Source organism: Amblyomma americanum, chromosome 8, assembly GCF_052857255.1.
Source record: "Amblyomma americanum isolate KBUSLIRL-KWMA chromosome 8, ASM5285725v1, whole genome shotgun sequence".
NCBI classification, from domain to species: Eukaryota; Metazoa; Arthropoda; class Arachnida; order Ixodida; family Ixodidae; genus Amblyomma; species Amblyomma americanum.
The window spans coordinates 146,475,989-146,489,746 of record NC_135504.1 but is presented as its reverse complement, the minus strand read 5'-3'; positions in this window follow the sequence as shown (position 1 = coordinate 146,489,746).

Here is a 13,758-nt window from a genome sequence, read left to right as displayed (position 1 = left end):
CTTATAACTGCGCGAAAAGCATGTATTCGTGCTTAGTCTAACGAAACAAGCTGTTTTAGACCGAAACGGGGTAAATCTGAACACATCGGTTTTACAAGTGTCCCTGTGACACGCCTTTAAAACTTTTTATCTTATAACTGCGCGAAAAGCATGTATTCCTGCTTAATACAGCGAAACAAGCTGTTTTAGGCCGAAACGAGATAAATCACAACACATCGGCTTTACAAGTGTTCCTCTGATACGCGTCAAATCTTTTTCTCTTATAACTGCGCGAAAAGAATGTATTCTTGCTTAATACAACGAAACAAGCTGTTTTAGACCGAAACGAGCTAAATCACAACACATCGGTTTTACAAGTGTTCCTCTGATACGCGTCTGATCTTTTTCTCTTATAACTGCGCGAAAAGCATGTATTCGTGCTTAATACAACGAAACAAGCTGTTTTAGACCGAAATGAGCTAAATCTGAACACATCGGTTTTACAAGTGTCCCTGTGACACGCGTCAAAACTTTTTCTCTTATAACTGCGCGAAAAGCATGTATTCTTGCTTAATACAGCGAAACAAGCTGTTTTAGACCGAAACGAGCTAAATCACAACACATCGGTTTTACAAGTGTTCCTCTGATACGCGCCAAAACTTTTTCTCTTATAACTGCGCGAAAAGCATGTATTCTTGCTTAATACAACGAAACAAGCTGTTTTAGACCGAAACGAGCTAAATCACAACACATCTGTTTTACAAGTGTTCCTATGATACGCGTCTAAACTTTTTCTCTTATAACTGCGCGAAAAGCATGTATTCGTGCTTAATACGACGAAACAAGCTGTTTTAGACCGAAACGAGCTAAATCTGAACACATCGGTTTTACAAGTGTCCCTGTGACACGCGTCAAAACTTTTTCTCTTATAACTGCGCGAAAAGCATGTATTCTTGCTTAATACAGCGAAACAAGCTGTTTTAGACCGAAACGAGATAAATCACAACACATCGGTTTTACAAGTGTTCCTCTGATACGCGTCAAAACTTTTTCTCTTATAACTGCGCGAAAAGCATGTATTCGTGCTTAATAAAACGAAACAAGCTGTTTTAGACCGATATGAGCTGTATCTGAACGCATCGGTTTTACAAGTATTCACGTGATACTCGTCAAAACTTTTTCTCTTATAACTGCGCGAAAAGCATGTATTCGTGCTTAATAAAACGAAACAAGCTGTTTTAGACCGAAACGAGCTAAATCTGAACACGTCGGTTTTACACGTGTCCCTGTGACACGCGTCAAAACTTTTTCTCTTATAACTGCGCGAAAAGCACGTATTCTTGCTTAATACAACGAAACAAGCTGTTTTAGACCGAAACGAGCTAAATCACAACACATCGGTTTTACAAGTGTTCCTCTGATACGCGTCAAAACTTTTTTCTCTTATAACTGCGCGAAAAGCATGTATTCGTGCTTAGTCTAACGAAACAAGCTGTTTTAGACCGAAACGGGGTAAATCTGAACACATCGGTTTTACAAGTGTCCCTGTGACACGCCTTTAAAACTTTTTATCTTATAACTGCGCGAAAAGCATGTATTCCTGCTTAATACAGCGAAACAAGCTGTTTTAGGCCGAAACGAGATAAATCACAACACATCGGCTTTACAAGTGTTCCTCTGATACGCGTCAAATCTTTTTCTCTTATAACTGCGCGAAAAGAATGTATTCTTGCTTAATACAACGAAACAAGCTGTTTTAGACCGAAACGAGCTAAATCACAACACATCGGTTTTACAAGTGTTCCTCTGATACGCGTCTGATCTTTTTCTCTTATAACTGCGCGAAAAGCATGTATTCGTGCTTAATACAACGAAACAAGCTGTTTTAGACCGAAATGAGCTAAATCTGAACACATCGGTTTTACAAGTGTCCCTGTGACACGCGTCAAAACTTTTTCTCTTATAACTGCGCGAAAAGCATGTATTCTTGCTTAATACAGCGAAACAAGCTGTTTTAGACCGAAACGAGCTAAATCACAACACATCGGTTTTACAAGTGTTCCTCTGATACGCGCCAAAACTTTTTCTCTTATAACTGCGCGAAAAGCATGTATTCTTGCTTAATACAACGAAACAAGCTGTTTTAGACCGAAACGAGCTAAATCACAACACATCTGTTTTACAAGTGTTCCTATGATACGCGTCTAAACTTTTTCTCTTATAACTGCGCGAAAAGCATGTATTCGTGCTTAATACGACGAAACAAGCTGTTTTAGACCGAAACGAGCTAAATCTGAACACATCGGTTTTACAAGTGTCCCTGTGACACGCGTCAAAACTTTTTCTCTTATAACTGCGCGAAAAGCATGTATTCTTGCTTAATACAGCGAAACAAGCTGTTTTAGACCGAAACGAGATAAATCACAACACATCGGTTTTACAAGTGTTCCTCTGATACGCGTCAAAACTTTTTTCTCTTTTAACTGCGCGAAAAGCATGTATTCGTGCTTAGTTCAACGAAACAAGCTGTTTTAGACCGAAACGAGGTAAATCTGAACACATCGGTTTTACAAGTGTCCCTGTGACACGCGTCAAATCTTTTTCTCTTATACCTGCGCGAAAAGCATGTATTCGTGCTTAATACAGCGAAACAAGCTGTTTTAGACCGAAACGAGCTAAATCTGAACACATCGGTTTTACTAGTGTCCCTGTGACACGCGTCACCTTTTCTCTTATAACTGCGCGAAAAGCATGTATTCTTGCTTATACAGCGAAACAAGCTGTTTTAGACCGAAACGAGTTAAATCACAACACATCGGTTTTACAGGTGTTCCTCTGATACGCGTCAAAACTTTTTCTCTTATAACTGCGAGAAAAGCATGTATTCGTGCTTAATAAAACGAAACAAGCTGTTTTAGACCGAAACGAGCTGTATCTGAACGCATCGGTTTTACAAGTATTCACGTGATACTCGTCAAAACTTTTTCTCTTATAACTGCGCGAAAAGCATGTATTCGTGCTTAATACAACGAATCAAGCTGTTTTTGACCTAAACGAGCTAAATCTGAACACGTCGGTTTTACACGTGTCCCTGTGACACGCGTCAAAACTTTTTTCTCTTATAACTGCGCGAAAAGCATGTATTCGGGCTTAGTCTAACGAAACAAGCTGTTTTAGACCGAAACGGGGTAAATCTGAACACATCGGTTTTACAAGTGTCCCTGTGACACGCCTTTAAAACTTTTTATCTTATAACTGCGCGAAAAGCATGTATTCCTGCTTAATACAGCGAAACAAGCTGTTTTAGGCCGAAACGAGATAAATCACAACACATCGGCTTTACAAGTGTTCCTCTGATACGCGTCAAATCTTTTTCTCTTATAACTGCGCGAAAAGCATGTATTCTTGCTTAATACAACGAAACAAGCTGTTTTAGACCGAAACGAGCTAAATCACAACACATCGGTTTTACAAGTGTTCCTCTGATACGCGTCTGATCTTTTTCTCTTATAACTGCGCGAAAAGCATGTATTCGTGCTTAATACAACGAAACAAGCTGTTTTAGACCGAAACGAGCTAAATCTGAACACATCGGTTTTACAAGTGTCCCTGTGACACGCGTCAAAACTTTTTCTCTTATAACTGCGCGAAAAGCATGTATTCTTGCTTAATACAGCGAAACAAGCTGTTTTAGACCGAAACGAGCTAAATCACAACACATCGGTTTTACAAGTGTTCCTCTGATACGCGCCAAAACTTTTTCTCTTATAACTGCGCGAAAAGCATGTATTCTTGCTTAATACAACGAAACAAGCTGTTTTAGACCGAAACGAGCTAAATCACAACACATCTGTTTTACAAGTGTTCCTATGATACGCGTCTAAACTTTTTCTCTTATAACTGCGCGAAAAGCATGTATTCGTGCTTAATACGACGAAACAAGCTGTTTTAGACCGAAACGAGCTAAATCTGAACACATCGGTTTTACAAGTGTCCCTGTGACACGCGTCAAAACTTTTTCTCTTATAACTGCGCGAAAAGCATGTATTCTTGCTTAATACAGCGAAACAAGCTGTTTTAGACCGAAACGAGATAAATCACAACACATCGGTTTTACAAGTGTTCCTCTGATACGCGTCAAAACTTTTTTCTCTTTTAACTGCGCGAAAAGCATGTATTCGTGCTTAGTTCAACGAAACAAGCTGTTTTAGACCGAAACGGGGTAAATCTGAACACATCGGTTTTACAAGTGTCCCTGTGACACGCCTTTAAAACTTTTTATCTTATAACTGCGCGAAAAGCATGTATTCCTGCTTAATACAGCGAAACAAGCTGTTTTAGGCCGAAACGAGATAAATCACAACACATCGGCTTTACAAGTGTTCCTCTGATACGCGTCAAATCTTTTTCTCTTATAACTGCGCGAAAAGAATGTGTTCTTGCTTAATACAACGAAACAAGCTGTTTTAGACCGAAACGAGCTAAATCACAACACATCGGTTTTACAAGTGTTCCTCTGATACGCGTCTGATCTTTTTCTCTTATAACTGCGCGAAAAGCATGTATTCGTGCTTAATACAACGAAACAAGCTGTTTTAGACCGAAATGAGCTAAATCTGAACACATCGGTTTTACAAGTGTTCCTGTGACACGCGTCAAAACTTTTTCTCTTATAACTGCGCGAAAAGCATGTATTCTTGCTTAATACAGCGAAACAAGCTGTTTTAGACCGAAACGAGCTAAATCACAACACATCGGTTTTACAAGTGTTCCTCTGATACGCGCCAAAACTTTTTCTCTTATAACTGCGCGAAAAGCATGTATTCTTGCTTAATACAACGAAACAAGCTGTTTTAGACCGAAACGAGCTAAATCACAACACATCTGTTTTACAAGTGTTCCTATGATACGCGTCTAAACTTTTTCTCTTATAACTGCGCGAAAAGCATGTCTTCGTGCTTAATACGACGAAACAAGCTGTTTTAGACCGAAACGAGCTAAATCTGACCACATCGGTTTTACAAGTGTCCCTGTGACACGCGTCAAAACTTTTTCTCTTATAACTGCGCGAAAAGCATGTATTCTTGCTTAATACAGCGAAACAAGCTGTTTTAGACCGAAACGAGATAAATCACAACACATCGGTTTTACAAGTGTTCCTCTGATACGCGTCAAAACTTTTTTCTCTTTTAACTGCGCGAAAAGCATGTATTCGTGCTTAGTTCAACGAAACAAGCTGTTTTAGACCGAAACGAGGTAAATCTGAACACATCTGTTTTACAAGTGTCCCTGTGACACGCGTCAAATCTTTTTCTCTTATACCTGCGCGAAAAGCATGTATTCGTGCTTAATACAGCGAAACAAGCTGTTTTAGACCGAAACGAGCTAAATCTGAACACATCGGTTTTACAGGTGTTCCTCTGATACGCGTCAAAACTTTTTCTCTTTTAACTGCGCGAAAAGCATGTATTCGTGCTTAATAAAACGAAACAAGCTGTTTTAGACCGAAACGAGCTGTATCTGAACGCATCGGTTTTACAAGTATTCACGTGATACTCGTCAAAACTTTTTCTCTTATAACTGCGCGAAAAGCATGTATTCGTGCTTAATACAACGAATCAAGCTGTTTTTGACCTAAACGAGCTAAATCTGAACACGTCGGTTTTACACGTGTCCCTGTGACACGCGTCAAATCTTTTTTCTCTTATAACTGCGCGAAAAGCATGTATTCGTGCTTAGTCTAACGAAACAAGCTGTTTTAGACCGAAACGGGGTAAATCTGAACACATCGGTTTTACAAGTGTCCCTGTGACACGCCTTTAAAACTTTTTATCTTATAACTGCGCGAAAAGCATGTATTCCTGCTTAATACAGCGAAACAAGCTGTTTTAGGCCGAAACGAGATAAATCACAACACATCGGCTTTACAAGTGTTCCTCTGATACGCGTCAAATCTTTTTCTCTTATAACTGCGCGAAAAGCATGTATTCTTGCTTAATACAACGAAACAAGCTGTTTTAGACCGAAACGAGCTAAATCACAACACATCGGTTTTACAAGTGTTCCTCTGATACGCGTCTGATCTTTTTCTCTTATAACTGCGCGAAAAGCATGTATTCGTGCTTAATACAACGAAACAAGCTGTTTTAGACCGAAACGAGCTAAATCTGAACACATCGGTTTTACAAGTGTCCCTGTGACACGCGTCAAAACTTTTTCTCTTATAACTGCGCGAAAAGCATGTATTCTTGCTTAATACAGCGAAACAAGCTGTTTTAGACCGAAACGAGCTAAATCACAACACATCGGTTTTTCAAGTGTTCCTCTGATACGCGCCAAAACTTTTTCTCTTATAACTGCGCGAAAAGCATGTATTCTTGCTTAATACAACGAAACAAGCTGTTTTAGACCGAAACGAGCTAAATCACAACACATCTGTTTTACAAGTGTTCCTATGATACGCGTCTAAACGTTTTCTCTTATAACTGCGCGAAAAGCATGTATTCGTGCTTAATAGGACGAAACAAGCTGTTTTAAACCGAAACGAGCTAAATCTGAACACATCGGTTTTACAAGTGTCCCTGTGACACGCGTCAAAACTTTTTCTCTTATAACTGCGCGAAAAGCATGTATTCTTGCTTAATACAGCGAAACAAGCTGTTTTAGACCGAAACGAGATAAATCACAACACATCGGTTTTACAAGTGTTCCTCTGATACGCGTCAAAACTTTTTTCTCTTTTAACTGCGCGAAAAGCATGTATTCGTGCTTAGTTCAACGAAACAAGCTGTTTTAGACCGAAACGAGCTAAATCTGAACACATCGGTTTTACAAGTGTCCCTGTGACACGCGTCAAAACTTTTTCTCTTATAACTGCGCGAAAAGCATGTATTCTTGCTTAATACAGCGAAACAAGCTGTTTTAGACCGAAACGAGCTAAATCACAACACATCGGTTTTACAAGTGTTCCTCTGATACGCGTCAAAACTTTTTCTCTTATAACTGCGCGAAAAGCATGTATTCTTGCTTAATACAACGAAACAAGCTGTTTTAGACCGAAACGAGCTAAATCACAACACATCGGTTTTACAAGTATTCCTCTGATACGCGTCAAAACTTTTTTCTCTTATAACTGCGCGAAAAGCATGTATTCGTGCTTGATACAACGAAACAAGTTGTTTTAGACCGAAACGAGCTAAATCTGAACACATCGGTTTTACAAGTGTCCCTGTGACACGCGTCAAAACTTTTTCTCTTATAACTGCGCGAAAAGCATGTATTCTTGCTTAATACAGCGAAACAAGCTGTTTTAGACCGAAACGAGCTAAATCACAACACATCGGTTTTACAAGTGTTCCTCTGATACGCGTCAAAACTTTTTCTCTTATAACGGCGCGAAAAGCATGTATTCTTGCTTAATACAACGAAACAAGCTGTTTTAGACCGAAACGAGCTAAATCACAACACATCGGTTTTACAAGTGTCCCTGTGACACGCGTCAAAACTTTTTCTCTTATAACTGCGCGAAAAGCATGTATTCTTGCTTAATACAGCGAAACAAGCTGTTTTAGACCGAAACGAGCTAAATCACAACACATCGGTTTTACAAGTGTTCCTCTGATACGCGTCTAAACTTTTTCTCTTTTAACTGCGCGAAAAGCATGCATTCGTGCTTAATACGACGAAACAAGCTGTTTTAGACCGAAACGAGTTAAATCTGAACACATCGGTTTTACAAGTGTCCCTGTGACACGCGTCAAAACTTTTTCTCTTATGACTGCGCGAAAAGCATGTATTCTTGCTTAATACAAAGAAACAAGCTGTTTTAGACCGAAACGAGCTAAATCACAACACATCGGTTTTACAAGTGTTCCTCTGATACGCGTCAAAACTTTTTTCTCTTATAACTGCGCGAAAAGCACGTATTCGTGCTTAGTTCAACGAAACAAGCTGTTTTAGACCAAAACGAGGTAAATCTGAACACATCGGTTTTACAAGTATCCCTGTGACACGCCTTTAAAACTTTTTCTCTTATAACTGCGCGAAAAGCATGTTTTCCTGCTTAATACAGCGAAACAAGCTGTTTTAGACCGAAACGAGCTAAATCTGAACACATCGGTTTTACAAGTGTCCCTGTGACACGCGTCAAATCTTTTTCTCTTATACCTGTGCGAAAAGCATGTATTCGTGCTTAATACAGCGAAACAAGCTGTTTTAGACCGAAACGAGCTAAATCTGAACACATCGGTTTTACTAGTGTCCCTGTGACACGCGTCACCTTTTCTCTTATAACTGCGCGAAAAGCATGTATTCTTGCCTAATACAGCGAAACAAGCTGTTTTAGACCGAAACGAGTTAAATCACAACACATCGGTTTTACAGGTGTTCCTCTGATACGCGTCAAAACTTTTTCTCTTATAACTGCGCGAAAAGCATGTATTCGTGCTTAATAAAACGAAACAAGCTGTTTTAGACCGAAACGAGCTGTATCTGAACGCATCGGTTTTACAAGTATTCACGTGATACTCGTCAAAACTTTTTCTCTTATAACTGCGCGAAAAGCATGTATTCGTGCTTAATACAACGAATCAAGCTGTTTTTGACCTAAACGAGCTAAATCTGAACACGTCGGTTTTACACGTGTCCCTGTGACACGCGTCAAAACTTTTTCTCTTATAACTGCGCGAAAAGCACGTATTCTTGCTTAATACAACGAAACAAGCTGTTTTAGACCGAAACGAGCTAAATCACAACACATCGGTTTTACAAGTGTTCCTCTGATACGCGTCAAAACTTTTTTCTCTTATAACTGCGCGAAAAGCATGTATTCGTGCTTAGTCTAACGAAACAAGCTGTTTTAGACCGAAACAGGGTAAATCTGAACACATCGGTTTTACAAGTGTCCCTGTGACACGCCTTTAAAACTTTTTATCTTATAACTGCGCGAAAAGCATGTATTCCTGCTTAATACAGCGAAACAAGCTGTTTTAGGCCGAAACGAGATAAATCACAACACATCGGCTTTACAAGTGTTCCTCTGATACGCGTCAAATCTTTTTCTCTTATAACTGCGCGAAAAGCATGTATTCTTGCTTAATACAACGAAACAAGCTGTTTTAGACCGAAACGAGCTAAATCACAACACATCGGTTTTACAAGTGTTCCTCTGATACGCGTCTGATCTTTTTCTCTTATAACTGCGCGAAAAGCATGTATTCGTGCTTAATACAACGAAACAAGCTGTTTTAGACTGAAACGAGCTAAATCTGAACACATCGGTTTTACAAGTGTCCCTGTGACACGCGTCAAAACTTTTTCTCTTATAACTGCGCGAAAAGCATGTATTCTTGCTTAATACAGCGAAACAAGCTGTTTTAGACCGAAACGAGCTAAATCACAACACATCGGTTTTACAAGTGTTCCTCTGATACGCGCCAAAACTTTTTCTCTTATAACTGCGCGAAAAGCATGTATTCTTGCTTAATACAACGAAACAAGCTGTTTTAGACCGAAACGAGCTAAATCACAACACATCTGTTTTACAAGTGTTCCTATGATACGCGTCTAAACTTTTTCCCTTATAACTGCGCGAAAAGCATGTATTCGTGCTTAATACGACGAAACAAGCTGTTTTAGACCGAAACGAGCTAAATCTGAACACATCGGTTTTACAAGTGTCCCTGTGACACGCGTCAAAACTTTTTCTCTTATAACTGCGCGAAAAGCATGTATTCTTGCTTAATACAGCGAAACAAGCTGTTTTAGACCGAAACGAGATAAATCACAACACATCGGTTTTACAAGTGTTCCTCTGATACGCGTCAAAACTTTTTTCTCTTTTAACTGCGCGAAAAGCATGTATTCGTGCTTAGTTCAACGAAACAAGCTGTTTTAGACCGAAACGAGGTAAATCTGAACACATCGGTTTTACAAGTGTCCCTGTGACACGCGTCAAATCTTTTTCTCTTATACCTGCGCGAAAAGCATGTATTCGTGCTTAATACAGCGAAACAAGCTGTTTTAGACCGAAACGAGCTAAATCTGAACACATCGGTTTTACTAGTGTCCCTGTGACACGCGTCACCTTTTCTCTTATAACTGCGCGAAAAGCATGTATTCTTGCTTAATACAGCGAAACAAGCTGTTTTAGACCGAAACGAGATAAATCACAACACATCGGTTTTACAAGTGTTCCTCTGATACGCGTCAAAACTTTTTTCTCTTTTAACTGCGCGAAAAGCATGTATTCGTGCTTAGTTCAACGAAACAAGCTGTTTTAGACCGAAACGAGTTAAATCACAACACATCGGTTTTACAAGTGTTCCTCTGATACGCGTCAAAACTTTTTCTCTTATAACTGCGCGAAAAGCATGTATTCGTGCTTAATAAAACGAAACAAGCTGTTTTAGACCGAAACGAGCTGTATCTGAACGCATCGGTTTTACAAGTATTCACGTGATACTCGTCAAAACTTTTTCTCTTATAACTGCGCGAAAAGCATGTATTCGTGCTTAATACAACGAATCAAGCTGTTTCAGACCTAAACGAGCTAAATCTGAACACGTCGGTTTTACACGTGTCCCTGTGACACGCGTCAAAACTTTTTCTCTTATAACTGCGCGAAAAGCATGTATTCTTGCTTAATACAACGAAACAAGCTGTTTTAGACCGAAACGAGCTAAATCACAACACATCGGTTTTACAAGTGTTCCTCTGATACGCGTCAAAACTTTTTTCTCTTATAACTGCGCGAAAAGCATGTATTCGTGCTTAGTCTAACGAAACAAGCTGTTTTAGACCGAAACGGGGTAAATCTGAACACATCGGTTTTACAAGTGTTCCTCTGATACGCGTCAAATCTTTTTCTCTTATAACTGCGCGAAAAGCATGTATTCTTGCTTAATACAACGAAACAAGCTGTTTTAGACCGAAACGAGCTAAATCACAACACATCGGTTTTACAAGTGTTCCTCTGATACGCGTCTGATCTTTTTGTCTTATAACTGCGCGAAAAGCATGTATTCGTGCTTAATACAACGAAACAAGCTGTTTTAGACCGAAACGAGCTAAATCTGAACACATCGGTTTTACAAGTGTCCCTGTGACACGCGTCAAAACTTTTTCTCTTATAACTGCGCGAAAAGCATGTATTCTTGCTTAATACAGCGAAACAAGCTGTTTTAGACCGAAACGAGCTAAATCACAACACATCGGTTTTACAAGTGTTCCTCTGATACGCGTCAAAACTTTTTCTCTTATAACTGCGCGAAAAGCATGTATTCGTGCTTAATACAACGAATCAAGCTGTTTTAGACCTAAACGAGATACATCTGAACACGTCGGTTTTACACGTGTCCCTGTGACACGCGTCAAAACTTTTTCTCTTATAACTGCGCGAAAAGCACGTATTCTTGCTTAATACAACGAAACAAGCTGTTCTAGACCGAAAGGAGCTAAATCACAACACATCGGTTTTACAAGTGTTCCTCTGATACGCGTCAAAACTTTTTTCTCTTATAACTGCGCGAAAAGCATGTATTCGTGCTTAGTCTAACGAAACAAGCTGTTTTAGACCGAAACGGGGTAAATCTGAACACATCGGTTTTACAAGTGTCCCTGTGACACGCCTTTAAAACTTTTTATCTTATAACTGCGCGAAAATCATGTATTCCTGCTTAATACAGCGAAACAAGCTGTTTTAGGCCGAAACGAGATAAATCACAACACATCGGCTTTACAAGTGTTCCTCTGATACGCGTCAGATCTTTTTCTCTGATAACTGCGCGAAAAGCATGTATTCTTGCTTAATACAGCGAAACAAGCTGTTTTAGACCGAAACGAGCTAAATCACAACACATCGGTTTTACAAGTGTTCCTCTGATACGCGTCAAAACTTTTTCTCTTATAACTGCGCGAAAAGCATGTATTCTTGCTTAATAAAACGAAACAAGCTGTTTTAGACCGAAACGAGCTAAATCACAACACATCGGTTTTACAAGTGTTCCTATGATACGCGTCTAAACTTTTTCTCTTATAACTGCGCGAAAAGCATGTATTCGTGCTTAATACGACGAAACAAGCTGTTTTAGACCGAAACGAGCTAAATCTGAACACATCGGTTTTACAAGTGTCCCTGTGACACGCGTCAAATCTTTTTCTCTTATACCTGCGCGAAAAGCATGTATTCGTGCTTAATACAGCGAAACAAGCTGTTTTAGACCGAAACGAGCTAAATCTGAACACATCGGTTTTACACGTGTCCCTGTGACACGCGTCAAAACTTTTTCTCTTATAACTGCGCGAAAAGCACGTATTCTTGCTTAATACAACGAAACAAGCTGTTTTAGACCGAAACGAGCTAAATCACAACACATCGGTTTTACAAGTGTTCCTCTGATACGCGTCAAAACTTTTTTCTCTTAAAACTGCGCGAAAAGCATGTATTCGTGCTTAGTCTAACGAAACAAGCTGTTTTAGACCGAAACGGGGTAAATCTGAACACATCGGTTTTACAAGTGTTCCTCTGATACGCGTCAAATCTTTTTCTCTTATAACTGCGCGAAAAGCATGTATTCTTGCTTAATACAACGAAACAAGCTGTTTTAGACCGAAACGAGCTAAATCACAACACATCGGTTTTACAAGTGTTCCTCTGATCTTTTTCTCTTATAACTGCGCGAAAAGCATGTATTCGTGCTTAATACAACGAAACAAGCTGTTTTAGACCGAAACGAGCTAAATCTGAACACATCGGTTTTACAAGTGTCCCTGTGACACGCGTCAAAACTTTTTCTCTTATAACTGCGCGAAAAGCATGTATTCTTGCTTAATACAACGAAACAAGCTGTTTTAGACCGAAACGAGCTAAATCACAACACATCGGTTTTACAAGTGTTCCTCTGATTCGCGTCAAAACTTTTTCTCTTATAACTGCGCGAAAAGCATGTATTCTTGCTTAATACAACGAAACAAGCTGTTTTAGACCGAAACGAGCTAAATCACAACACATCGGTTTTACAAGTATTCCTCTGATACGCGTCAAAACTTTTTTCTCTTATAACTGCGCGAAAAGCATGTATTCGTGCTTGATACAACGAAACAAGTTGTTTTAGACCGAAACGAGCTAAATCTGAACACATCGGTTTTACCAGTGTCCCTGTGACACGCGTCAAAACTTTTTCGCTTATAACTGCGCGAAAAGCATGTATTCTTGCCTAATACAGCGAAACAAGCTGTTTTAGACCGAAACGAGCTAAATCACAACACATCGGTTTTACAAGTGTTCCTCTGATACGCGTCAAAACTTTTTCTCTTATAACGGCGCGAAAAGCATGTATTCCTGCTTAATACAGCGAAACAAGCTGTTTTAGGCCGAAACGAGATAAATCACAACACATCGGCTTTACAAGTGTTCCTCTGATACGCGTCAAAACTTTTTCTCTTATAACGGCGCGAAAAGCATGTATTCTTGCTTAATACAACAAAACAAGCTGTTTTAGACCGAAACGAGCTAAATCACAACACATCGGTTTTACAAGTGTCCCTGTGACACGCGTCAAAACTTTTTCTCTTATAACTGCGCGAAAAGCATGTATTCTTGCTTAATACAGCGAAACAAGCTGTTTTAGACCGAAACGAGCTAAATCACAACACATCGGTTTTACAAGTGTTCCTCTGATACGCGTCAAAACTTTTTCTCTTATAACTGCGCGAAAAGCATGTATTCGTGCTTAATACAACGAATCAAGCTGTTTTAGACCTAAACGAGATACATCTGAA